The 27,186-nt window shown below is 42.0% G+C and overlaps 1 pseudogene; it reads left to right on the forward strand.

Moving 5' to 3' along the window:
• Positions 1-7,810: 7,810 nt before the first annotated feature.
• LOC102910514 (cytochrome c oxidase subunit 6A1, mitochondrial pseudogene) lies at positions 7,811-8,135 on the forward strand (annotated as a pseudogene).
• The last annotated feature ends 19,051 nt before the right edge of the window (positions 8,136-27,186 follow it).

Genomic DNA, 27,186 nt, shown 5'->3' on the forward strand with positions numbered 1-27,186 from the left:
ACCTACAGATGTGAAAGGCCAGATCTCATGTGTAGGCACGCCTTCCGTAAATTGCCAATGCAACACTGGAGAGTGGTGGTGTAAAATCCACAGAGGAAAACCAAACAAACCCACCTGATGTGCAGTCTTCAGAAATGTCTCTGTGCTGTTCTTTATGCCTGCAGTAGATTGGATAACACTCACTTGAGGGATGGATCCATTATAAGCTGAGACAAAGATTTGATCATCGGTATCTGTTGTGTTGTTCACAGCACACCTACATCTCTGTTCGGTTACATTAACAGGTCTAACAGCCTAGCCTTGCTGACTTGTGAAACCATCATTCTGTCCTGCACATGACTTCCCCTGCATACAGTTAGATGTGGGAGTTAGACAAAATGTGTGTGTGTGTGTGTGTGTGTGTGTGTGTGTGTGTGTGTGTGTGTGTGTATGTGTGTGTGTGTAGTGTTCTTTGGGAAGGGCTTGTAAGAATAAAAAGCCTCAAGCATCTATGCAGTCTAATGTCCAAAACCCTCCAAAAGGTGGAGACAAAACAAATTGTATTACTTGAAAAGGTAAGTTGAAGTTAGCCTGTAATATGTATTTCACAATAGTAATAGCTACAAGTGGTGATGCCGATCCTAACAAGAAAGCAAGTGAGAGGCTCTCATTTTTAAGGAGAGAAACATACATGCCTCTAGTAGTAGCAAAGGTTAACAATATATAATAATTGACCTTTTAGTAATTTCCTTGTTATGGAATGAAAGCGGAACACCATGTATACATAACCCCCTCTTTTCTTTGGAACACACTGATTTATATGTCTTTGAGCCTTAAAGGCCAGCCTTTAAAAACTATCATTTTTTAATCCAGGTTTACAGTTTAGTTTCAAACTTAATGACTCACTCATTCATGATTCATAGATTCACTCATTATTACCACCTTATGTTACCTTTATTTTGTTGTATAGTGTGTGTGTGTGTGTGTGTGTGTGTGTGTGTGTTTATGGGTCACAGGAGGTTGTGTATGTCACAGTGTGCATGTGGAGGTGAGAGAACATCACTGTGTAGGGTCAGTTCTTGCCTTGCAGTTTTATGTGGGACCCTGGGATTAAATTCAGGTTGTAAGGCTCCTGTCACTCAGTGGTAAGAATCTTTACCTCCTGAGCCATCTCAGGGCCCATCAGTACATTTTTATTTTTAAGATCACTTAGTTAACAACAGAACTTGACACAGAATGGAAAATGAAATTAGAGACAAGTTCTACTTCTCCATTCTGGTGATCGTTTACCTTGGAATCCAGTAGGAACCATTAGGAAGCAGTCATTTGAGGCAGGTTTGATTAAAGAAAAGCATTTAGGGACCGGGGAATACGATTGACAGTATACGGATTCATTTCTACCTGCAATCTGCCTTGGGGGAGGGATATGTGGGGGAGGTGACAGACTCATCTATGTCATGGTGCCTGGCAGTCCTGTGTTCTCTCTGGGACAATTGCATTGTTTTAGAATCCAGTGGGAAGACTGGGGGAGGGTCAAGAATGTGATTCATTAACCACTGGGAAGATGCTAAGCAGATTTTGATTGGTCCATCATTTCCCAGCCCTGTGTCTATATATGCTATTCACTGAAAGGAGTGGCCATTCCCTGAGATGCAGGCCTGATACAGATTGAAATTTATGATTGATTCTAGAAACAATTTCGTGATACAATTATGTCCGTATAACTCTGTGCCAGTCCCATACATCATAGTAATAATTACTGGGAGATTTATTTCTCTCTACTATGTCTATTGCTGTTTATAGCTGTAAAAATCTTAATTTAAATCGGATGATCTGGAGAAGAAATTCAGGTTTAGACAAATGTGCTAATTATTTATCTCAGAGGGATATTATCTCAAATCTCTGCTTTTACTCCAGAAGAAGCATCTGCTCAAATCTATTGCTTACCACCATGAACACAAGCATTATGCGACAACCCTAAAAAGACAATAATGACACACATTTCAAAAGATAACACCACATGTTTCATCTACCTATGAAATGCCTCATTTGTTTTCATCAGATTTTATTCTTTCAAGAGCACAGAAAGGAAAAACCCTATGTCTTTTATTTTGAGATAAGCAAAAATTTCAGTAAGCAACTGTCTATGTTGATGGTTTTTTTAAATATCCTTTCTTGTGAAAATTACAAAGGATTCAATCTGTTTGTTTTGACATGCAGACAGATGCCTCTATACATTCTTATTGTTTTGTTTTCCATCATGGAGGTTGCTTAAAATCCCTGTTTGCTTTTGCACACAACTTCCAAAACTGTCAGAAAGCTTTATGAAACTTTGTCACCGTCTCTACCCCACACTGAGGACCACAGCAAACTGATTTCTTAAACTAGCAACATTAAACAGAAGATTGCCAGCAAGCTAACATTTGAGAGGATAAAAAGAAAGGTGTTCAGAAGGGGGCAAAGCGTCAGATTTGTACTCAGAATAATCGGATTGTAAATAATACATTAAGACAAAAAATGTAAAATGTACACTATACCACTTCTTTTTGGTAAATATATTATATATGGAGCATGCCAAATAAACACAGAACTTACCACATAGCATATGTGAAAAATTCTAACACATGTAAATAAATTCTGGAATGTTTGTTTTCTATGGTAAGATAATACGTGCTAAGAATTCCTCATTTCTGCCTTATGTATTGCTACACCTTTGAATGCTTTAAGATCAACAATTATGAATCTATAAAAAGTTAGAGCTAGGAAGACAGCTGAGCAGGAAAAGGCACTTGAAGTGCAGGCTGACAGCTGGAGTTTGAGCCTTAGACTCCATGATGGAAGGAGAAATTGACTCTTGAAAGTTATCTTCTGACTGCTGTATGGATGCTGTGGTACATGTTCTCTCTCTCTCTCTCTCTCTCTCTCTCTCACGCACACATGCACACACGCACACTAATAATAAAATAACTAATAATAAAATAAAATAATAAATTTTAATTACAAAATAAAATACAGTGAAACTTTATAGCTTCCAAAAATTCACTGAATGTGCTAAAATATTGAAAATACTTTTTTTGTACTCTGAGTATAGATGTTTATTGTACTTATTTACTCATTAATACTTTAAAAAACTTTTGTCCTTCCACATTAAATTAAGCACAGATGGTAACTGTTATGAAGTTGTGGAGGAGTATGTGGGATTTTTATTAGATTCATCTATTTATTTTGGGGTTGTCCCATGGGCATGTAGAGGTCAGAGACCAACTTGTGTGAGTTGATTCTCTCTTTCCTCCATGTGGGTCCCAAGGCTTGAACTCGGGCGGCCAGGCTTGGTGGGAGTGTCTTTGCCCATTTGAGATACTTCACTGGTCTTGATGAGTATGTTTGATACCTTAGATATCGGTGGTAAAGTTAGACACACATTAATTGATACATTTTCAACTTCTTTCTGCTTTTCAAGACAGTGTGGTTCGGGGAAGTGGAGAGGTGGCTCGTGGCTGAGAGCACTTTGTGCTCCCTCAGAGGACCTGAGTTCAGTTCCCAACACCCATGTCAGCTGACTCACAATGGCCTGGAACTTCAGCTCCAGGGGATCTGATGCCTCTGGCCTCATCACGTACTGGTACACACTTGTGCACACACCTAAACACATGTACTTATACACACATGTGCACATACCCACACACATATGCACATATATACTAAATATAAATCTGTTTTAAAAAAGACAACATGGCAATGAAAATTTAGTAATTCAAAGTAGATAAAAATTCTAAGACTTTGAAGGCTGATTCTCAAGGTCAAAATCTAGAAATTAATTAAAAATAACGTTTTTAGATCTTTTTTTTTAGTTTTCCAGTATTAGTACCAGACCATGGTAACTCTCCATGGTCATTTTGCACAATCTCTGCCTTGTTTCCTTCCTGAGCTGGTGGGTCTCTACAGGGTGTGAAGACTGTGTAAGGAGATGTTATTTACTGTGTTGCTTCCCTGTGAAAAATTTATTTGGGAATATGAAGAACATTGCAGACTCAAGCAACTCAAAAAGAATCCAAACTGCAGGCCGATTTATTAAGTAATGGCAGCATGCGATGATGCAACACATCTGGATGCGACTTTCTTACTGTTCGGTGCGTTGCTGGAGTCCTTTCCATTCTGTCCCTGCCCTAAAATTGGTTGCATGGGTCAGACAGATCTGGGACAACAGAGACGGAGCAAGGCCAACTTGTTCAAGTGTGAGGAAGGAACTCAGGCTGGCCGACGGCTGCTGTTGGCTTCCTGTCGGCACGTGTGTAGCTCACATTGTTCGGGTTTTATAAAGACAGTGTTTTTAAATATAAAACGTATTTGGGGTTTTGTATTTTTACTTTTAATATTTGCTATGATTCTTTTTTCTTTCAGAAAAATTGAAATTTTAACTATGTATAATAGAAATGCATAGCTAAAATGAAATAAAATATTTTGCATTTTGATGCTCCAGCAATGTCATCTTGATGACAAAGAAAAAAACCCAACATTCTCTCCTTCCTTCCCCCTCCCCCCAGCTTATTGCCCTCTTCCTTCCTCCCTACTTCCTCCTCCTCTCCTTCCTCTTCTCTCTCTGCTCTCTTTGCTATTGCCTTATTTCTGAAGCCCTATGTTTTCCAAGCTTATAGAAAGGACACGAATTTGTTGTTGTTATTCCTTTTCCTGAGAGTTTCACCTTGATGAGAACTGTTTGGTAGACTGTGAGTTGCTGACATTGGTTCTGGGATGAATGGCTTTCAGCACAGCAGGGAAACCCCGAAACCGCTGCTGTGCTCTGCTACTGCTGTCTGCCACCCCAGCTGGGCAGGGTGCCCTCTACCACAGCAGCGGACACTCATTCCTACCTGTCCGTAGTTCAGTATTAGTCATTTCACCCCTGGCAGAAATAACTCTAATGCAGTTGGTTTTAACAGCAGCACATTAAATTTTATAGAACAGAATTAAACAATAACAAATTAATTTTTCTTTCAATTATCTTGGAATGAAAAAGTGAACTTGTATATGAAATTAATCTTCTTGAGGCAAAAGCTTATTTTCATCAAAGTAAATTTACACATTTTATAGCCTTTTGAAAGACATTATTATATCAAATACGCAATTCTAATGAGTTACACATACATTAGATATTCAAAACTAGTTTCTCAATGAAAGAGAACGATATGAGATACACTTTAAAGAATGTCTTTAATTCTATTTTCAACTAAAGAATTTCTATAATTCTATTTTCAACTGGGACATAAGAAGAAAGAATAGATCTAGACTGCACAAAGAAGGGCTTTTAGGACTTTACTGAGAAATACAAAATGTTAATGGGCTCACTTTCCCATTTGAACGTCTGAAGAGGGGGATGGGCGTGAGCTGAGCAGCAAGCCCAGTCTCAGTGTGGACTCTCTGATGAGCCTTTAACAGTCGTCACACTTCAAAGATGTAGTAACTACTTCAGCAGACACTGGTGATGTTGTGATGACGTGACATGAGATGTAATGATAGAAATCCAAGAAACTGCTTTTCTCAAAATACTTTGAAAGCTTTAGTCTTATGCCATCTGAACACATATGTAGACAGGGCCAGGGAAGGCACAAGCTTTCCTTCTTTGTTTGCAAACAGATATGGAATGGATGATGCCTTTATTACTAACTTAACAACTCACTGCACAATGTTAATCTAATACATATTGTCTGGGTTTTCTTTTCTATGTATGTATTTTTTTCCCCATGGAATTGTTGGGGAAGAAAGGAAACACTGGTTGATCTCAGATTTTAGTAATTTCAGGTCCAGCTGATAAATTCCTGAGCTTGCTATCACAGATTAGATGTTTGGCTAATTACAAGTCCTCATCTCATTTAGGAAACGTGCTGATATAGCCCTATTAGCATAATTCCAACATTCTTTATCCACTTTCACTGTATATTAAGTTTTGAAACCAAATCAGCAAATGTGACGTAGCAGAGTCCATTAAAATCTTCCTTCAACCGGAAACTGTCTCAGATTATGCATGCCAGTCCTTTGCCAAGCCTGGCTTCTATAGAGAAAATTCTAACTAAAACATAAACCTCAACAGTGGGTAATTTTAATTGAATAGGTTATGAATTCTCAGTAAGAGTAATAGAAACATGTAAGACCAAACAAAGAAAATTCCCACAAAGCGAGATATCCCTTAATATGGCAATGTAGTAACATTTGATTCATATTACAGTGCTTGTGATAGACCCCAGGGGAATTGTAATTTAGTGGAAAGTCTGATCGAAATACAAGGGAGAGTGTATGGACTCTGTTATTCACCCGGCTTTGTGACTAGTTTGTCAAGCACAGCTGTCCAGAGGAAAGACTTCTACAATTTTGAAGCATTTTAGGTAATTCATCCAGGCAACATTACTGACAAAACCAAGCTACTGCAATCACTGTTGGATACTTGTTCTACATAAACAAGTGCTATGCAGAATAATGTAGATTTCTCTTTGACTCCTAACTTGAAGTTCTTTAAAACCTGATGGTCACAGTACGACAAATGCATGTTATGGGTTCTGTGGATAATTCAGTGTCACAGATAATACAGAGTCCACACACTTGAGTTTAATTCAAATCCCTTTGATGCTGGCCTGTAATTGTCCTCAGGGGAGACTTGAAATAATTGAGCTGTTTCTGAAAGCTTGTGTGGGTTAAAGTATAAGTTCTAATGGTGATATTCTGCCGTGTAGTTAAAATCTACTAAAGAAACAAGGTCAAAACATTTCAATTGGAAGCATGATTTGAATTTTGAAAATAATGCTTAAAATATGGTTCCAGGCCTACAGAGATGGCTTATGGGTAAATAGCTTCTATGTAAGTTCAAGGACCAGAGTTTAGATCCCCAGCACCCATTTAAATGCCCAGTAGGTGTGGGGACCTCCTTGCAATCCCAATGCATGGGAAGCAGAGTCAAGAATTTTGGGAGTAAGCTGTCTAGCTAGACTATTCAAATCAGTGAGCTCTGTGCTCATTTAAGAGTCTGCTTCAGTCTATGCAGTGGAGAGTGATTAAGGACACCTGCTAACAACCTTGGGCCTCCATATGCATGGGCACACATGTGTACATGTGTCTTACACACACACACACACACACACACACACACACTCATATACACAAGTGTGTGTGTGTGTGTGTGAGAGAGAGAGAAAGAGAGAGAGAGAGAGAGAGAGAGAGAGAGAGAGAGAGAGAGAGAGAGACACCATCTTGTAAACATAAATGCACATTGCATATGCTGAATACATACACTAAATAAGTAAGATCATAGAGGGGATTTGTGGTTTGAATGAGAGTGGCTCCCATAGACTCATGTTTGAAGGCTTGGTCACCAGTTGGTGGAACTGTCTGAGAAGGATTAGGAGGTGTGGCCTGGCTGGACCAGGTGTGTAACTAGGGATGGACTTGGAGGTTTCAAAAGCCCACACCAGCCCACCTCCCTCTCTCTTTCTGCCTGCTTCCTGTGGATAAGATGTAAAACTCTCAGCTACTGCCCCAGCACCATGCCTGTCAGCATCCTACATGATGATAATGGACTAACCCTCTGAAACTGTAAGGTAGCTCCCAATTAAATGTTTTCTTTTATAAGTTGCTTTACTAATGATATCTCCTCACAGTGACAGAACAGTGACTAAGACAGAGTTCATGAGTAGGACAAGAATAGAATGTTGACAGTGTTGATGTTAGTGTTTTCTGGGTGCCTCTGTTACTCCACACATAATACCTTGTCATAGATAAACATATAGTTAAATCCTTACATAGGTTTCTATGAGTGCAAGAAATTTTTACATTGAGTTCCAAGATGGTGGCCGTGGTGTGTGCATCTTGGGTGTCTGGGCCGCTGGGCCGGGCCCTCCCACTGGTGGGGCGGTCCATGTCGAGTGGCGCCCACAGCGAAGGGGAGGGGGTCAACACGCATGTGGAAGGCCCTCACCTACTTTGTGGCACTGCCGGGGATGGGAGTGAGCATGCTCAACACCTTCCTGAAGTCACAGCACGGAGAGCACAAGAAAACTGAGTTTGTCGCCTACCCCCATCTCCGCATCAGGACCAAGCCCTTCCCCTGGGGAGATGGTAACCATACCCTGTTCCACAACCCTCATGTAAACCAACTTCTAACTGGGTAGGAAGATGAGTAAAGAGAACCTGGACCTTCCCCCAGACAGCAAGGCACCACAGCACTTGTTTGGACCATTACTCTGTGTGTGGACCATGAAAGTGCATCTTCTCTTGTATCAAATGATGACCATTACACCATTCCATCCCTTTGCTCATAAGAGGAGATGGCTTAAATAAATAACTTAAACTAAAAAAAAAAAAAAAAGAAATTTTCGCATTGACAGTTGTGGTGGTTTAAAAGAAAATGGCTCCCATAGGAAGTAGCACTATTAGGAGGTGTGGCTTTGTTGGAGTAAGTAAGACCTTATTGGAGGAAGTGAGTCACTGTGGAGGTGGGCTTTGAGGTCTCCTGTCCTCAAGCTTCACCCAGTGATACAACTAACTTTCTACTGCCTCCATATCAAGATGTAGGACTCTCGCTCCTTCTCCAGCACCATGTCTACCTGCATGCTGCCATGTCCTTCCATGATAATGGGCTAAACCTCTGAAACTGTAAGCCACCCCAATTAAATGTGTTTATAAGAGTTGCTGTGGTCATGGTGTCTCTTCACAGCAATAGAAACCCTAACTAGGACAGAAGTGGTATCAGGAATCAGGTATTACTGTGATAGGCCAGACCATGTTTGAAGAAATATGGACCTTGAAACTGTAGATTAGAAAAGCAGTTGAAGGATTTAAGTGCTCTTTAATGGGTCACCCTATTAGGGGGATGGAAGACATTGGTGCTGAGTATGATTTAATGAACTGTGGGGGCCTGGTTCAAGAGGTTTCAGAGGAGAAGAATTTTAGTAAGTTGCCTAGTGATCATTCTTGAGATATTTTGGTGAAGAATGTGGCCACTTTTTGCCCTTGTCTGAAAAGTCAGCCTGGGGCTAAAGTGAAGAGTTTTGGATTAACTCATTGGCAAAGGAAATCTCAAAACAGCCCAGTATAGACTCTGTTCTGTGTTCAAGGAGATAAACAGATTAAGAAATGGAATAAAGGGAGTGGTGACCTCAGGGCAGGATCCCTCCCAGCTAAGTATTTAACTTGTGAAAAGGAATTAATGAAAAGCTTAGCTCCAGGTGTGGTGGTGCACACCTTTAATCCCAGCACTCCAGAGGCAGAGACTGGTAGACCTCTGAGTTTGAGGCCAGCCTGGTCTATGAATCCAGTTTCAGGACATCCAAGCTTAGGCAGTGAAGGAAACCATCAAGAGCAGAAAGTTGATGAAGATGTAATTGAATGAGGGGGCCATGTTCCAGCTCCAGTAAGCAGCAGAACTTGGCAGCTTTGGCTATGTAGTTTTGGAGTTAAGGAGAGAAGAAAGAGTTTATGGAATTTGCCTCCACAACTAAGAAAATCCACTGAGGCCAGGCATGTGTCAGGAGTGTCCATGAATGGAGGCCTAGAGAGACCATTGCATGAATCTGTGAATATGAAGCCTGGGTTGCCTTGGAGACCCCAAGATGTTGGTGTTGTATAATTTATTTATCATAAAAAAAATCTGTGCACAAATATTAAAGAACAAAAGGGGAACCTGATCTGAATCACAAGCCACGGCTAACAACCACCATTGCTCAGAAGGCCTGCACACACCTCTGCTCTGCCTCTTCCCTTGGTCACATCCATCCCAATGAAAGCCCCACCTCTTGGATCAAAATTCTCCTCTCAATTGGCTAGTGGACTGGTGGCAGAATTCTTATAACACGTTGGAGATGCCAGAGCTAAGGAAAGCTGCTAACAGGGAGTGGAAAGAGCCCAAGAGAAAGAAGTCTGCTGCAGTCAACAAAGCTGACAGGAGTTGGAGAGCTGAGGAGCGTTTTGACATCAGACATAAAGATGTAGAGTTTGGAGTTTGCCCAGGTGGTTTTCAGTCTTGCTTTGTTCCACTATTTCCTCACTATGTTCCCTCCCTTATATTTTGTAACAGTAATGTATATCTTGTGCCACTCTATGTTAGACGTATGTGATCAGCTTTTTGATCTTGATTTTACAGGGGATTATAGCTACAATATTGCATGGATCTCAGAAGAGACTTTGGATTTTAGATTTTTAAATAAATTTGAGACTAGTATAGACTGTGGGGCTTTTGAAGTTGGACTAAATGCATTTTGGCATTATGATATGTTACAAGCTTATGGGGCCAGGGAGTGGAATGTGGTGGTTTGAAAGAAAATGGCCCCAAATGGAGTGGCACTTTTAGGAAGTGTATCTTTGTTTGAGTAGTTATGGCCTTATTAGAGGAAGTATGTCACTGTGGAGATGGACTTTGAAGGTCTCCTTTGCTCAGCTATGTTTAGTGTGGTTGACAGTTCACTTCCTGTTAGCTGCAGATCAATATGTAGGATTCTCAGCTCCTTCTCCAGCACCATGTCTGCCTGTATGCCATCATGTCCCACCATGATGATAATGGACTAAACCTCTGAAACTGTAAGCCAGCCCCAATTAAATGTTTTCCTTTATAAGTTGCTGTGGTTACAGTAATAGAAACCCCAACTAAAACAACCTTTAAAGAAAACACACAACTTTCTGGGGGAAATACAGAGTTAATGACGTCTACCCTGGGTGCACATAGCACATGGGGCTGTCTTCCAAAATATCAGCTGGCCAATACCTTCACCAAAGACTGATATGGAGGCAGCATCAGTGATCTGACACTGGATCACTACACAAACAACTTACTCATTGTTCTTCATGGGAAAGAGATGTCCCTCTAGAAGACGGGAAGTGTGCTTTTCGTAAAATGTATGTGAAGGTGAGTGAGTGGGTGAAAATGGTGAGTTGCTGTCCTTGGGAAGGAGCCGCACACTTTCCCTTGTGGCACTAATGAGACTCGTGGAAGCTGCAGTCTTCACATGAGGCCACTCTTGGAGTACCTCTAGAAAGGCAAATGCAAATTAGACTATGAAGTTTCACTCTCCCTGCTGAAAATAAGGCTGGAAACTTACTATATCCTTTTTCTCACTGAGTTTACATTAGAAAACATTTTCTCTATTTGATGTATTTGTAACTCTTTTGAGAAGGTAAACAAACTTCTTCACAGCTTTGAAGTATAGGCAAGTCTTTCTGAAGAACTTTAGGGCCACAAAGTTGTTTGTTTGAAATGGAATCATCAAAGAAGCTAGAACAGTGCTTGAAATTATCTTTAGGAGGATGGGATCTTGACTTTAGTGGGTACCTTGCTCCCAAACATTCTTTTGCCATAAAGATATAAGAAGATCATTTTTCATTTAGGTAAAAGCCAATTAGTCTACCCAGATGGCCAGCCCAATTACTGAGCATATTTATAATACATTACAGCTGACAAATGGTGTTGTCAAATCTTCTTACTTGAGGAATCATTATTGTTTATTTTTGAGAACATGAAAGAAGTGGGTTGTGTCTGCTTGTCTGTAGGAAAATGCAAGATTTCATTCTGTTTTTGTAGTTGTTTTAGCTGAGATCCTGTGATGCTAGTCACATTCTGATTTAATGTGTATTCGCTAATAAATGTATTTAATTTCTCATATCTTTGTGAGGAAGTTTTCTGGGCTGACAATGAAATACTGTTTTAAGTGACATTTGTTATATTTCTGCAATATTTCCATTCCTCTGTCAGATGTCTGGCCATGAGGCGAGAGTTTACCTTGTAAGAGAGCAAGTGATGGTATCATAGAAGAGAAGGGTGAGGGAGAGGGGGCAATTCTGACCTTTCTTCACTGCTTCTTATAGGCAGCATATAGTTTACGTGTGCTAAAGGGAAGCCCTCAAAGATATGATGGTGTCTTAACACCTAGAATCTCATTTGTTAATAGGGTCACTGCATATACAACTGGTTCAGATGATGTCATACTGGAGCAGGGTGGGCTCATAATTTAATACTGCTAATGTCCTCAGAAGAAGTCAGATACCCTTGTGACAAGGAAGGCAGACAGCAAAGTGATGCAGGGAAACCTGAGGAGGACCTGGAACTCTCAGTCACCACCACAAGCTAGCAAGAGGAAGAAAGGGTTCTTTGAAGTTTTCAGAGTGCATATTGTCACCCCTGGCTTGGAGTTTCTTGCTTCCAGAACTGTGAGAAGAAAAAGAAAGTTGTCTTAATCTGTCTAGTTGCCCTTACTTTGGCGTTTGGTAACCCTGGGAGACTGTATTTGTTACCTATTTGGCTTTGGACAAAATATACAAAATATCTGACAGAAACAACTTTAAGGAAGATGATTTATTTGGTGCATGGATTCAGAGGGCTGAAGCCAGAAAGTTTCAAGAGGTAATATGTCCCTAAGGACCCCCGCCCAGCACAGTACTTCAACTAGCCAGACCCTGCCTCCAAAGTTTTCACAATTCCCAATATGATGGCACCAACTGCAAAAATTTCAGATTTAAAGCATACCAAAAGCTTAATGCAAGATTGTTTTCTACTCCAGCTGGGGATGTGTGGCATCACAAGAAGAACTTGGTTTGAACTAATTTTTATTTAGCACCCCAGTTAAAAACCTTAATCCATCCCTCTATATATACATACACACCACATATGTATGTCCCCTCTACTATTCAGGGTCTAAGAGGACCTGGGGGTCACTCCAGGGCCATGACAGATCCCCTAGCAGCCCTGACACAGACCAGGCCTTAGTTTCAGTTCACTAGAATGGGCCAGAGCTGAGCAAACAGTTCTCAGGAAAAGGACAATTTAAGGGCAACCTATCAGCAGGCGCTCCACAGCCCCTTCTGCTGGCTTAGCAGGCGCCCTCCAGCCTTCTGCTAGCTAAAGATAGCATTCCTTCCTCTCCCCCATCAATAAGCCCCTAACCACTAGAGCCTCCCACCAATCAGCCCTGGAATAATCCCTCCTCCCTGGAAATCCCCCAACTCCACTTAAAAGGAGCTTGTGACCTTCTTTAGGGGTCACTATTTGCCACTCAAACTTGTTGGAAATAATCAACACTCTTGCTAAGTTGCATACGTGATTGTTGGTCTTTCTGAGGGGCTTCTCTTGGACTCTAATGGGTCTTTCTAATACAATTCCTTTATCCATGTTTTCTTTATTTGAGGGTATTTTAAATCCATTCTTTTTTATTTTTGGTGCTCATACCTCTCTTTCTTCCACATCTGAAGTTTTGCACACATTGCTGCCTAGGCCACCTTTTGTGGTGGTTTAAAGGAGAGAGGCCCCCACAGACTCCTATATTTTAATTATTTAATTATCCCCTTTACTGTTTTCCAGTGCATTTCATCAGGATAATACCAAATAATTTTAAAAGAATTTAGACAGTGTGTACCAAAACGTATTTAATTTTGTATTTTTATGAATCATTTCAAAATGAGAAGAAATTATGAAATAAAATGCCACAAAAGAAAAATATTCATGTAATTATAAAATAGATGTCTCTATATTTATATTATTGGCATATATATTTATATATGTATTTTAATCCTATTCTTCTATTTTTAATATTCATTTATTTTTGTTGTATGTGTGTGAGTCCTCGCCTGCATATATGGGCTGTGCATCATGTGCATGTAGTGTCCCTAGATGCCAGAAGGCATCAGATCTGCCAGAGCTGGAGCTACAGGAGGTTGTGCTACCATGTGCGTGCTGGGTACCAAATCTGGGCCCTCTGTAGGAACAGCAAGTGATCTTAACCATCAAGCCATCTCTCTAGCCCCTCTTTTCTCTTTTTTTGGGGTGGTGGTGGTGGTGACAGTTGTACTGGGAAGTTCTTTACAGAGAATTTAAGTTTTAATTTACTTCACTGAAATAGGGAATACAGGCTGACAGAGGAACACCGATATAAAATGTAGTCACCATGGAAACGTGCTACTTAGCTAAAACATGCTTACTTCATGATCCTCTAGGTGTAATGAAGAAAAGAGATGATGCTATGTATCCAGTTTGTGACCTGAGAACATCTGGAGGCCACAGGAGGGCCCTTTGGGAGGTCCTCTGGGCTGGAGCTGTAGGCAAGTTTGTATCATGGCATCAGGGGCAATGACTGGGCAGCTGGCTGAGATTCCAGGGGTGTCCACGTGTCCATCTAGATACGAGGTTAATGCTCAGTGGACTGCAACTATTGCCACATGAGATTACTGAAGTGGAAGGGAAGGAGAAGTTAGTGAGCTGGTCCTAGTCGACTACTCAGTAACATTTGTGCTTCCATTGTGGAGTGGAAATGAGACCCTGTCAGGGGGGCCGTTACAGTGGTTGAAGGTCCCCGATGGAGTTCTATTAAATTCTGCCTGTAGCACATGCAACACGGGCCCTGAGACACAGCTCTAGTACTTCAACCAGAGCACTTTGCCCAGCCTCTCTCTGTACAGAGCACGCCATTCTCACCTCTCCCAGTTTTGCATCTCCACGGCAAGCTGAGGGTCCCAGAGGATCCAATAGCGCAGAGTCACCATGGTTTCACCATCAGGGATCTCCTAAAAAAAAAAAAAAAAAAAAAAAAGTAAAGGAATCACATTAAATAAACAAGACGCCTTAATCCATACCCAACACCCCTTCTGTTTGTTGTCAATTGGATTAGCTGTCTTTTCACATATTGGGGGGATTTGTGTTCCTCGTGTTATAGGAAGTCTGGCTAATTACAAATTTTCTGTGTGTATGACAGATTGTCAATATCTGGGCATATGGGAAGATGAAACAAAACATAAGCCATGTCGCATTTTTAAATACTTCACAGCTTCCTCAGCTCTATCAAATTCCAGTCAAGTGATGCTCTGAAGACATGAACAGAATTGCTAATTCCGGTAACGCTTACTTTTACATGATGGCTCTTAAAAACATACGTATCTGATCATATGTAGACAATATATACATGTTATTGAATGTCTAGTCCTGGTAATCTCCATAGTAGAGACCATACCTTTGGAGATATGTGATCAACATTCACCATCAATGTGATGCCACATTGAAAGACCAGGCATCTTTGGATGTTAGCATGTCACATCTTTCTATGAGAAAAGAATACTTGAAGCCTCAAATCTCATAGTGTGGAGAGCTCCAAAGCCTCTGTAATTTTCTCTGACGCCTAGGTACATGAGTCTGTGGTTTAGGGTGTGCTATTCCAACTTTGCCATCGCTAGGCTGTCCCTGAACACTCATGTATGTGAGCCTGTGTATATCTCCATGAGTCAAGAAACCCCCCTAATAAAGAGGGTTCCTATCAAAGGAAGTGCAAGTACATATTCTGAGGTCTCTGCAGTATTTTAAGCCTTACTCCACATAAAACAATCAACAGCTCTTCCTGGTCAACATTTGTACAGCAGGACCATACTTCCTCTTTCTCTTCTGACATCTAGTAAATAAATGCAACTGTGCGCAGAACTATAATGAAATTTCAAGGGGAACCATATATGTTGAAATTTTTCTTAAGCTATATAGATTTGAAATATAAGATACAATTTTTCAGCCTGCAGAGTTGGCTCAGCATCTAAGAGCACTTGATGTTCTTCCAGAGGACTCGAGTTCAGTTCCCAGATGGCTAATGGCCACCTTTCACTTCAGCTCCGAGGAATCTGATGATCTCTTCTGGCCTTTTGAATACCCATATAAATGCAGCACACACACACACACACACACACACACACACACAAAGGAAGGAAGGAAGGGAGGAAGGGAGGGAGGGGGGGAGGGAGGGAGGGAGGGAGGAAGGAAGGAAAGAAGGAAGGAAAACAGTTCCTTAAAAATACTATACTTTCTATCTGGAGAGTGGTGGGGGAATATAAGAAAACACAAATAATGTTAAATGAGTATTTTTCACCATGATTGTGTTGTCTAAATCTGATTTTCCATGTAATGTCAGCACAGTGCCAAAGGTGTTTCAGGGGTAGGCTTCCCTTTCCTTGTCTATGGTATTCAATCGAGAGTTTTAATACAGCAACAAAATGCCATGTTTGAAAAAGATGTCATCACAAAACACAGTAACTGCTGCTTTATCATTTATCATTTTGTATATTACCCATCTGAAATTTAAAGAAAAACACAGAAAGAAAGCAGACAGAATTTATATAAGTATTTGTCTCAACAAGATGGCATGTTCCTAAATATAGGTCTATTCGGCCACCAAAATTCACATCAGAGGTGATTTATTGAATATGTGCTTTTTAACAGTCTATCTTGTAGGTCATGCTTACGTTTTCTGTCTTTCTGTTAATCTTTTATACACTACGACACTGTGGTGGTTAATCTTTTATTGGCATATATTCATTATAGGTATTACTAGGCTGTATAAGGAAGTTTTCATACATGTATAAAATGTACTTTGGCGTGTTCTCCACATGTCTCACTCCTCTTCCTTCTTCTCTCCCTTTTCAGTAGCCACTCTGTTGCTCAATAGACTTGCTTCCATTTTTATGTTGAGCACATACATACACACATGTGATCATATGTATTTTGACTACAGTGTAATTTCCATAGATGAGAGGAAACATGTAAAATTTGTCTTCCTGAGTTTGACTTAATTTTATTAACATAGTAATCTCTAGTTGTATCCATTTCCCTGGGAAGAACATAACTTGCAGTTTCTTTGTGCATAAACAAAATTCTGTTGTGTCTACATTATATTTTCTCATCCACTCTTTTGCTGATGGACACCTAAGTTGATGCGAAGACTCAGCTACAGTGAATAAAGCTGCAGTATATACCGGCATGCAGGTGCCTCTGTTGTGTGGTGTAGTTTCATAAACATTATGCAACTATTTCTGGATGCAAGTCACCAATGAGATTTCAATGTATTTATAGATTCATGAGAAGTTTAATTCAGTCAAATGCATAAATGAATGAATTCTCAAATGAATATTTAAAGAATTTTGACAAATTATTGCAATGGGGGAAATGTTAATTATGTGTCATAAGATATTGAGACTCATTCATTACCAATGCCAGGGATTACATTAAGTCACAAATAATCACACAAAACATAAAGGGTGCCAGCAGGGGGCGGTCAATCAACGCGTAAGAGAAATGCTGCTACAATACCTAAAGAGCCATCAAGTGCTTATATACTCTCATCTGTTTCCTCCTTCTGTTTGAAAAAAAAAATGTAATGGCTTTTATTATAACTAGAACTACATATGGAAAGATACGGCTATTAATCTGATTTATCTCTCAGTATGTTTAGTCTGCACAAGCATTATTAAAATCCAGCTTAATGAGGCATGATTCAGGGATCTAAAAACAGTCAACAGTTTTTGGGGTGTGTGTGTGTGTGTGTGTGTGTGTGTGTGTGTGTGTGTGTGTGTGTGTGTAAAAGTGACATGTGTGCTCCTATGCATGTATGTTCAAAGGCCAGAAGTTGGCTTCCAGTATCTTTCTCTATTGCTCTCCATCTTATTTTTTGAGACAAGGTCTCTCAAAACATCACGATTTTGGTGAGCTGGCTGGCCAGCGAGGTCTAGGATCCACCTGTATCCTTTCCTCTATGCTGTGGATATAGGCTTGCACTGCTAGGCTCATATTTTATATGGATGCAGGGAATTCAAACTCAAGTTCTCACGCTTGCACTGCAAATGCCTTATCTACTGAGTCATCTCCCCAGCCCACAACAGTTTGGACTAAACGTAATTGTATAAGTCATATTTGCAATATTAGTCCAGTATCACAATTCATAATTATTCCAAAATATCATCAACTATCAAACAACTCAGTGATGGCATTATACAACATGGGTTAACTCTTTGTTTACGTCTACTGTTGAAGGGTTGGATTACATTCCTTAGGGCTCTCTAGTGGAACCTTCAAGAGGGGAGGACCAGGGTAGTAAACTAAGTCACCATTGACATGCCCTTGAAGGGGATATTGATCCTTCTATCTGTCTGCTTAACTCCCAGCTTCCAGCCATTCTCTACCATCACAGGACCAATGTAACAGGATGAGGGGACCATGGGCTGAAGTCCTGAAACCATGACCGCCCCCCCCAAAAAAAACCTTTCTTCCCCGTAAGTTGATTACTTCGGGTAATTTGCCATAGTCATAGAAGCTGACTACCCAGGATTACATTGAAATTTTGAAGTTATAATTAAATTTGAAAGTAAAATAAAAATATTCAGCATTATTTCTCATGAACAAATAAGTTCCCCAGAAGTTTCTCACACAATTTAAAGGCCGCTCGCTGTTGCTAATTCTTTCTGTTGTAGGCAGCGATAGGTAGTTCATCATTTCTCATGGGTGTGAGCTAAGAAATATGAAAATACATGAAACTTAAAATTAGTGTGACTGACGTGTATTATCAAGTCCTTGGGAGAAAACAAGGTCATTTTACTTCTTGAGAAGATATTTTTCTTGGCTTCGGCTCTAATATAAGCAGTTCATTATGAATGCTGCCATGTGTTCTAAGTGACTCCCTAGCTTGGGAATTTTGCCTTCAGTAAATACAGAACACAATCAGGCCTGTTTCTTCTGAGGCTGCCATGAATGGATGGTTTCCCGGTTTCCTTGTGGGTCTCCTCCATCAGCTTTAGCCACTGTCCCCTGTGTGTTCCTTCATTTGTCCTGTCTGCGCATGTGCACCATGTTGGTGATCGCGACGTAAGAAGTGGAGCATGTCTTGGTCCTTTAACCCAGTCCCTTCACTCTTTCTCGCCTCCGGAAGCTCTCCACCCACGTCAGGATCTGCAAGAGCAGTCTCCCACCACCCTCGCCTGCCACTACTTTCATTCATGGCCACTTCCTTTTCTACTGCCACCCCCAGGATCCTCTGGCATTAATGAACTCGCCCCACACAGTGGTGTTTAACCTCTCATTGCTCGTCAGCCAGTGTTTCTGATTTCTTCTCCTCAGACACTCAGTACACCACAAAACCTCTGTGAGTGGTTAATGCAAGCATTAACAATACATTTTTGCCTTTTGAGACGTATGTGACTCTGAACTACTGAACAGCAGAATTTTGCAACTTGGTCTCAGGGTTTGAGGATGCCAGCATGTGAGCATGACCAATGTGATCACAGGGACCAAGGTGGGCTGAATGACCATCAGATGCATGCACCGACAGGCAGTAATAGACATGCGGCATCCACAGGCCGCCAAGTTTTCTGGGTACATTGAATACGCAGCATTGTGTATCTACTGAAAGTGTTCATCTAGGAGACAGAGAACCATGGCATGACTTCTAAAGGAAGGAAACAGCCTGAGACATAAAACCTGTGTTCCAAGACAGCTGAACTGTGCAGGCTTTAGAACCTGTGTTGGATAAGAAATTGCTTAGTGAGTCTTGTATCCTAATATAACATTGTATTATATTTTACTTCAAGGAAACAGTTTTTTTTATATATTTTCAAAAGCTTTGGAATTGCTATTTTCATCTTTTAGTGAAAGTTCCTTAAAGTAGTTTCCCCTGGAAACTCTCTTTTCTGAATTATTTAGTGAGAAGAAAACACATAAAACTTACAATGTTCGATTTATAGCACTTTTCCGTACCAAACATGTGTTCCCAACGGAGAATTGTCCAACTTTTAAGTATTATGCTCACTTTTTTCTCTGATGTCACACAGGAAAAATTACTATGTTGATATCATTTGGTACTTGTTAGGAAGATTCTACAGAATTATTAGGCTCTGGAGCTTTTCCCTTTGAAGATATAAAAGTTTTAAACACTATAAATGCTTTTCACCTTCACCAAGAGTCTTTTAGTGCCAATAAGAGCAAACGGGTATACGTGGTAGTGCTCACCTTGTACTGCCCACTAGGCCGCAGCTAAAATGCCCCGATGCAGCTTTTATAGTGCCTGAAGGTGATGTGGGGATTGCTGGGAAAGAAAAATATATCCGTGATCTTACCTAGCACTCAACTCTTCATACCATAAGATGGACCTGCCAGGGAGGTTATACACACTGGTGGCCTGACTCTCATGAGGCAACTAGTCACTTTCCGTTTGGGCTTTGAGGCTTGCTGTGTTAGAGGGAATTTCATGTCTGGCACTGTAATCCTGGTCAGAAGTTTGTGGCTGTGAGGATCCTAGGCCCTAGGTTAGTACTTAGTGTCTTTATGTTGCTCGAGGGTCATGCTCTCCAGCTGCCTTTTAAATACTTATCTTTACACCCACAGCCCTGGGCTGCTCTCAGCCTCGGGGAGAGAACCGTCCTTCTCTGTTCACCAGGCGGCAATGGAGAGGCGCGGGACTGGTCAAGGTGCTGAGTCCGGTGACTTGCTCCCCAGTGCGGTGTTCACAGAAGCGCGGTGAGCACCCGCCTGAAGAAAATCTGCCGTGCTGTGCTGGGTGCTGCCTCTGCTGCCACAGCACGCCCCCACTTCTTGGAAACGATTTGTTTGTCAAGTTGCAGAGCCCCTGAAACAGGCTTGGACCGTTAGGGCAGAACTGGGCCTGCTACAGCCTTTGCACCTTGGGTCCCTCACTGTAATGTGGAGAATACCCTAACACAGTAGACCGTAAAAGTACACTGCAACTCGCGGCCTGGACAAGTCACTTTGGGCTTTGTTTGTAATTGTCTGGATACTGAAGGTGACCTTTCAGCACTCGGAAGTGCAAGCCCAGGTTTGACATGTGGTTAACAAGTCAAGACCCAAATTGCATCTTACAGTGCCCCTTGCAGACCCCTAAGAGGCATTTAAATTTTTCAACTGAATGATTTCCAAGGCAGTTTCTCATTAGGACCAAAATAAATTTTTGTGAAATGCCAAGCCTTGCTTGGGTCTCTGGCTCCTGATGCTCCTTCCCACTGGACACTGATGCTGTCTGATGGAAGATTTGGTCTGCATCTTGCTCCAGGATCTTCTTGGATTGCTCTTTCCATTTTCCTCTGTGCATAGGCAACTCCTACTAATGCCTGGAATGCCAGGTTTTCTGACATTCTGCCTTGTTCTCCTAGGCTGCCAGTTGTCACTCATACCCCCTCATCGTGCCACCACAGGTGTTGTGGGACAGGGGTTTGTGTGATTATTTAGTACTGACATACCCTTGGACTTGAAGTCCTATAAAGAAAATGACTATTTGACTGCAAATATGTGATCCAGATGTTAGTCACAGTCCTTTGAAACCAAACGTCAAAGGTGGAGTCTGTGGCTTTGACAGGAGCATGCTTTTGCTCTCTGGGAAGCATTGATAACCTTTGGGGAGAGTGAAGGCCAGAATGTGAGACCTAAGACCACTGCTTTGCTGGCCTTTCCCTGTCCTGTAGCACACTTGTTTGTACTTAACCTGTGCAGGGATCAGGCATATTGACCATATTCAACCGCCTCCACACTACTCTACCCTCCTGTGCTAATTTCTTCTTTGCAGTATTCCCTTCTACTGTCGGGTCTTGTTTGATGTCGAGTCAGCAAACTTCTTAAAGAGACAGGTGACTAATGCTGTAGTCTGTGACACACGATCTCATTCAGCTCTCTGCTGCGCCATGAAAGCAGTTCTGGTCGTGACGTAAATGAATGGGTGTGGCTGTGTTCCAGTATATTTAGTTTTAAAAGCTATAATTGGTCCAACTTGACTTGCCATGGATTACTGAACCCTGATCGAGAATACATTAACAAATGCAAAAGGCAACCATAACCACATCGGTAAAGCACCACACACCTAAAATGGAAATGATTTATGGAAGAAGAACTGTTTTCACAGTGTTGAACTTTATTATTCCTAAGAGAGTAGTTTACATGTGTGTGGATAGCACTTCACACATAACATGATGTGTAGATACAGATGCACCGCCTGACAGTGTAGACAGAAGAGTGGGTTAGATGCCCACTCTCTCCCGGGCCTGAGAGAGAGAGAGAGACGAGGCAGCTGAGGACCCATATCCCACCTACCACAGCAGGTTAGCCCCTCCTTTAAATGTGAGGGAACCCCTAGACTGTGTTCTCTGGAGTCAGCTGGCCTGGATTTTCTGGCTAAAATGTGTACTTCTGGTAGAAGCCAACCACTTCGATGTGCTGAGAAGTCAAAAGGACTCTTTGGAATAAATAGGCATTAACTTTTCACATTTATCAACCCCCATAACTGGCTTATACTGAGAGGGGTCCCTACAATGGCTACTTCCAGTCAACTTGTTCAGAGATGAGGAGACAGACCTCAAGATCTTCCTTTAGGCCCACCCCAAGTTTGGGTTTGCACCTGGGCCAGTGTCTCATGTGGGGCTCCTTCTTCACAATGCAGTCCAGGTTTTTTGTTTGTTTGTTTGTTTGATTTTGACTCAGAACAAAGGGTTTCTGCATATCCAGGTGTGAGTGAAGGCTAAGGCAGAATTCCTGTTCCAAGCAGAGTCACGTGGCCGGAGAGAAGAGAACAAGGCAGAGTTTCTGTAGATGGTAAGGCAGACTGGCTCAGGCTGAGGAGTGAGGAGCAAAGAAAAGTTCTGTAGACTGTAGGTGGATTTGAATCCGGTCAAGAGAGGAGAAGAGGGAGGAAGGATGGAGGACAAAGGAACAGGGGACAAAGACGAGATCGAAAGCATAAGAGCTTAGTTACTACTAGGGCTATGAGGGGACAGAAAAAGAAGGGACAGAGAGGAGATGAATGCCAGCGTGGAACTGAAACTATGTAGATAGAATTTTGTCATAGAGAAATAAAGTAAACAGACAAAAGAATATAGTGTACATAGATTCCTTTCCCTCAGCTAACCCCACGCTGGACATAGGGTCTTCCCCGGGACTCTGGGAAGGATCTTCTCGGGGCAGGCACCTGGGAAAATTCCGATAAAGAGAAACTCTCCTGTGAACCGCATCAACCTGCAGTGTGATGTACAGAGTGAGCCTGTTGCCTCCTGCACAGAGCTGACCTCTGTGGGCAGTAGGGTGGGTATGCTGGTGGAAAAAATCCACATGCATGGGATGTTGCAAAGCTCAAGGGACTGGCCTAGTTTCAGGGGGGAAGAACACTTTGCAGCCACAAATCTCTGAGCCAGGAAGTCTTATTCCCATCCTGAGCTGGTTTCCTTATTCCCTGAACCATATGTTCATTTCTTAGCTGAGCTATCCTGTGAGTGGTTGTCAAAAGCTATGGTTTGCCAAATCTGTTTGTTTTTGTTTTTCTCTCAAGCTCAAAATGAGAAGCATATGTGCATTACCTTTGTATATGACTAGTTCAGTGTGATCTGCTTCCCCTGCTTAATTCAGAGCAGATCAGTCAAAACAATTATCTCAGAATTCGACCTGCAAAAATATGAGATTCGCTTCACTTATTCCATTAATTCTGTTTCTGTACAAATTAGCAAACGAGCTCCACTAACTGAAATGTGTCAGTGCCCCTCAAGAGCGTGTGAGTCACGCATTCAAGTCGCGGACTCCTCGAGCATCCTGAAGTCATGGAGACAGCAGGAGGCTGTCACGACCGCCAGGCCCCAGAGCTGATGCCTGAAGCAGAAATTTAAAATAAGAGCCAGGACCTTCATGCTTAGGACTCTGTCTTTAAAGTAACTATGGCTGCAGCTATGGACAATTACTCTCAGAAGGTAGCTACATGGATGCCCTAAGGGGGCTGGAGAAGCTGAAACAGAGCTTATTCCTGGGGCTGCCCAGTGGGAGGTGGGCACTGACAGTGATACCAGGTGATTCTTTGCATGGTGGGGATGGTGGGTGGTGGACATGATCAGATGTAGCTAAAGTTTTCCTGCCTGGCCCACAGTCAGACAAATCTTTGTCACCCACCAGTCCCACAGCTGCTCAGACCCAACCAAGTAAACACAGAGACTTATATTGCTTACAAACTGTATGGCCGTGGCAGGCTTCTTGCTAACTGTTCTTCTATCTTAAATTAACCCATTTCTATAAATCTATACCTTGCCACTTGGCTCATGGCTTACCGGCATCTTCACATGCAGCTTGTCATGGTGGCGGCTGGCAGTGTCTCTGACTCAGCCTTTTACTTCCCAGAATTCTTCTCCTCCTTGTCCTGCCTATACTTCCTCCTGCCTGACTACTGGCCAATCAGTGTTTTATTTACTAACCAATCAGAGCAACACATTTGCCATACAGAACATCCCACAGCAATTAGAAGCCAATTAGGGGCCACAGCTTGATCCTAAAACTGATGCTGTGTATTGCGAGGTTGTTTTGTTTGGGTTTAATAAAGAAAGCTGGAACCCATTCTGGTGATGCAGTTCTATATTAGGACTGTAATCTAATGACTAGGGACCCTGAGACGGGAAGATAGAAATCTCGAGACTTGTCTTGGGTATAGGAAAAAATTCAAGGCCTCTGAACAGTTTTTTGTCTCAAAATAGAAATAAAGGTAATGTTAGGGTGTTTGCTAAGAGTGCATGAGGCTCAGGAAGAGAGAGAAGGAGAGAGAATGAGCGGGTGTTAACATAGCAAAGAGGTAAAAGGTAGTCACTACTATATTACATCATTTTCCAAAGAGCAAGGAGAAAGGCAAAGCAAACGAACTTTATGAAGATTACTTATCAATCTTGCACCAAGCTCACTTGTACATCGTGTGTGTGTGTGTGTGTGTGTGTGTGTGTGTGTGTGTGTGTGTGTGTGTATTCATACACACAAGAGAATTTGAAGGCCTTATTATTTAGTTCTCACAGAAATCTTATGAGATGAGGCACTGAATAACATAATTTTGTCCAGAAATGGAGTCCTGGCATACTGCTACAGCTCATGGGAACTTCCCTGGATACAATGTGGCAAAATGAGAATTAACTCTGCCTGTTACTGTCTGTTTGTCATCTATCATCTATCTGTCCATCCATCTTTCTAGCATTCACTTGTTTGTGTGTCAGTCTTCTATTTATCATTTGTCTGCCTATCGTTCATCTACCAACTATCACTTATCTATATATCATGCATCTATCTATCCTTGTAGCATTCATCTGTCATATATATATACATATATCCACCTATCTATCATCTATCTATCTATCTCTGTATCATGTATCTGTCTAGTATCTATCACCTACACACACCTTTTCACCTATCAAGGCTTCACAATAACCTTATGCTGTGCTTGGCACAGCTCCATAAATTGTGGTTAACAGGCCACACTTTGACAGTCACCCAAATGTCCGTATTCTTCATACCTCACTCATACTACTTTCCAAAAATCTTCCTTCACTCTTTTTTGCCTCAGGTTCTTCATTTACTAATGGATTTCCTGTCTAAGTCAAGGCTATGATGGGATTACGGTTCCTTTCCTCTGAAGAAACAGGGGTCTTCATGTAACAATCCCCACTGATTTCAGCTGACCTTGGCCTTGAAGGAGCAGGGTAGTGAAAATGATGGGCTACAGAGCCTTACAGAATTATAGTGGTTTTCAGGTGAGCTGAGTTACTAAGGATCTGGGCCTTCCTTGGAAGAACTGGTGGTGTAGAAGTCAAGGATCAGCTTGACTGAATCCTTGTGTATCACTGGGGTTCTCCCCTTTTGGAGAATCATGTACCAGTAAGGAGGTGGGAGCACATAAGAGTGTTGGCCATAGTGTCCTCTTTCAAAAACACTGTGAGTGAGTGTCCCCTCACTCTTCTCTCTGTACATGCTTACTGAGCAAGTGTCTTGCTTGGGGCACTGATAGGAGGGTGACAAGCAGCTTCTCTGCTTAACAAGCTCCACCCCCTGTGGCCCTGTGCTTCGCCACCGAGGAGTCGCTTCCGTACACTGCCATCACGAGCCTGTAGAAGGGAAACATTCCCAGAATGTTTCAAAGCCTGCCTGCTCCATTCTCAAAGTGACCTTTTCACTCTGATACTGATGCTGGTGGTGAGGACCGCAGCTGCTCCCCACCCGCCAGGGCCTTTACAAAGCACCATCTCTCGCCATTAAGTTACCAACCCCTCTGTATGTGTTTTACTGAGGAGGAAACCAAGGCTCAGAAATATCTAGCACTTTGCAAAGCCTGCTGCTTATGTATGGAAACTGGTGGGGGTTGTTCATCAGGTCCAGTGCAGCTCAGTGCAGGATACTATGAGGTGCTTGAAAAATTATGAGGTACTAGAGACATTCCCTCATCTTTCCTCATTTCAGATTCCTTATTCACAAAGTGGACAAGATAAAAAAAAAATGCTTCAATGGTCTGTTATAAGATTAAATGAAATCAGCCATCTTCAGAACAGTAGAGGGGTCCTGAAAACAGTAATCACACTGGATTGCATGAGAGCCACTCCACAAGAGACACCCCAGGACAGATCCCTGAAATTTGTGAGCTATTTGGAGAAAGGGGTCTTTGAAGAAGCAGCTAATTTACAGATTTTTGAGAGGATGGAACTTGACAAGACGGGCCATAAACCCAAAGTTACATGTCCATATAAAAAGAGGAGAGGACAAAAGATGAGGCCGAGACCTCAGTGATGCTACCACAAGCCAAGGACTGCAAGAGGATGGGATTCTCCTTCAGAGTCTCCCTAAGTTCTGTGATCCTGGCTGCTAGTCTCAAAAACTGTGCGAAGATACGTTTCTGTTGTTTTAGTTCCCGGCACACAGAACTCACCAGGCAGTTTAGGGGAAACAGAACGGTAAGTAGTGAGTGATCACTTGCTTCAAAGTCCTAACCATGGCTACCTGACCTCAAGTTCTCGGCCACCTGGATCACAGATTCTCAGGAAGATTGTCCCTGGAGCTCCAGCCCGCTGCCTTGAGCCTCTCTTGGTGGCACAATGTTAGCTGCTCTTCCTCTGCTGTGCTAAGACTCGATGACCGCAAGTGTTGTATAAGAGTTTATTTTTGGCTTATGGTTTCAGAGAGACAAGAGTCAGGGACATTATGTCAGGGAGGCGTAGCAGTAAGGGGACGAAGCTGAGAGGTCACAGCTCCACACGATCGTGAAGGAGGAAGGGGAAGCTAGAAGTAGGGTGAGGCTATGGACGTTCAAAGCTCATCCCAGTGACGCACTTCCTCCAGCAAGGCCGCGCCACCTAATCTTTCCCAAACAGCGCCGCCAACTGGGGACCGAGGGTTCAAGCATCTGGGTCTACGAGGGACAATCTCATTCAAGCTAAGCTTGGCTTCCTATCTGAAACTTCATTATGCACTTGTACTTGCTTACGTTTTTTCCCACAAAAGGTCAAAGAGAGACATACCCTACCGAGAGCCCCTTGCATCCAGAAGTTTGATTAACGACCAGCTCTTGCCAATGCTACAGTGAGGAGTGATAGGTCTAATTTTGGGGTGAGAATGGTAAAGACTTGATTTGGGCTCTCTCTCTCTCTCTCTCTCTCTCT

The sequence above is a fragment of the Peromyscus maniculatus genome, chromosome 15, assembly GCF_049852395.1.
Source record: "Peromyscus maniculatus bairdii isolate BWxNUB_F1_BW_parent chromosome 15, HU_Pman_BW_mat_3.1, whole genome shotgun sequence".
In the NCBI taxonomy this organism is placed as follows: domain Eukaryota; kingdom Metazoa; phylum Chordata; class Mammalia; order Rodentia; family Cricetidae; genus Peromyscus; species Peromyscus maniculatus.